This window comes from Austrofundulus limnaeus, unplaced genomic scaffold (assembly GCF_001266775.1).
Source record: "Austrofundulus limnaeus strain Quisiro unplaced genomic scaffold, Austrofundulus_limnaeus-1.0 Scaffold32, whole genome shotgun sequence".
Lineage (NCBI taxonomy): Eukaryota > Metazoa > Chordata > Actinopteri > Cyprinodontiformes > Rivulidae > Austrofundulus > Austrofundulus limnaeus.
In genome coordinates, this window is record NW_013952434.1 from 1,140,505 (window position 1) to 1,142,463 (window position 1,959).

The following is a 1,959-nucleotide window of genomic DNA, read 5'->3' on the forward strand; positions in this document are numbered from 1 at the left end:
AACACAAAAGGAGCTGTAAAAWCCAACATATCAGAAAACAACAAACAGGAGTGAGAACTTCAGGAACTGARCCGTTCTTCATTGTTTTTTATTTGATTCTATCAATCTCTCCATCGCCAGCTCTGCTCTGCTGACCTGCAACCCTCCGAGCCCGTTCTCTCAGCCGTGGGCATCCTGACCGGCAGCTGAGTCGCAGGGCTATTTATATTTGTTCCTAATGAGGTGAGATTTCTCTCCGCCGTAGCAACAGTCTCTATGGATACCCTGCACTTGGATACCAGATCCCATCCTGTTTTAAATGTCTTATTATGGGCTGCGTCTTCCCCCAGTGTGTCATAGCCTAATTAATTCTGAATTGCCGCCCTCTCTCCCTCTCTTTCTCCTCCTTYGCTACACGCATGAAGCTCAAAGCTTTTTTTTTTTTTTTTGGCGACATCAGCACAAGTTTACCTGACAAATGCAGAGTTCAGCTGGGTGCAGCGTGCTACAACTGGTTGGTCAAAATCAAATCCCTCCACTGTGGATCCCAGCTTTCAGCATCTTAACCCGACGTTTACTGATCACATCGTAAAGTCTGAGTTTTGTTTTAAAGTGTCTGTGACATTAAATTTTGTAATAAACGTGAATGTGGTTTTGGAAAGAGGACATTGATAACATGTTGCCAAACAAATTTCACGCTGTTGAGATGAACGGTTGTTGAGATATTTGCATGTGAAGAAACAGGAAGTGATGTCAAAGGGGAATGCCTGCATGTAAACAGAGCGATGCTACAGTAATTAGAGAAGAATCTTTTTATTTACATTTTTTTGAGTCACTATCAGAGTTGAAGAAGAGTTTTAAATAAGATTGTTTCAATAAACAAAGACCAGAGAGTTTCTTTTCTTAAAGACTTCCCCTTTGATGTCACTTCCTGTTTCACTTTGCTGAGCCAAATTCAAGAGAAAATAGGCCAGTTGTGAGACAAAATGGGTAAAATCATGTGTATAATGCTAATGTTCTTAAATATAAATGTTTTCTTTGACTTTTTGCATTTGAAGGATAAGCATGTCACAGCCCCTTTAAAGGAGACACATCAGGCAAAATCTAAGTTTTTAGCCCTTAAATACATTTTGTTGTGGAAATTTTAAAAATGGCTGATGAGTGGAGTGGACAGTGATCATTGGAAGTGAAACCTGGACGGGGTGGGGCATGAAATGCCTCCTTTGTTTAAAGAGACAGCCTCAAAACGAGTTGATCTGAGACACACATCAGAAAAGGGGTGAAAGAGGGGCTTTTGGAGTTACAATAAGGAGGAATTTAGACCAAAGCATTGCAGTTCCACTTTATATAAACCACAACTGATCAAATATGGTCGAACCAACCCAAATTCTGATCAAACAACCATAACCCAGTGATCGAGTGATTAAAATAACCCAGCAGCTTTCAGGGTTTGTGTGTACTGATGCACTTGTTGGTCTAAAACAACGGAAAAACTCAGTGTTTATTTCAGACTCATGGAAAAGATAACAAATGCAATAAGTTTCAAAAATCCATCCATTATCTTTACCTGCTTCTTCCTTACATCACAGGGGTCACTGGTGCCCATATCCGACAGTCACTGTGTGAGGGGCGGGGACACCCTGCACAGACCACAGTCCATCACAGAGACAAACAACCATTCACTCTCTCACTCACACCTAGAGACAATTAGCCTATGTTTTTGGTCAGTGAGAGAAAACCCATGCATGCACAGAGAGAACATGCTAACTCTACCCAGAAAGGTGCCTGGCCRGGGTTAGATCCAGCAACCTTGCTGAGAGGCACCATGCTGCCCTCACCACACAACTGAAGAATAAAAAATCTCTAGATCCATGAGGGACTCCTGCAACAAGCAGAAAGGAGCAGAGACCTCTACAGGTGCTGTTGTTGTTTGATTTGAAACACACACACACACACACACACACACACACACACACACAC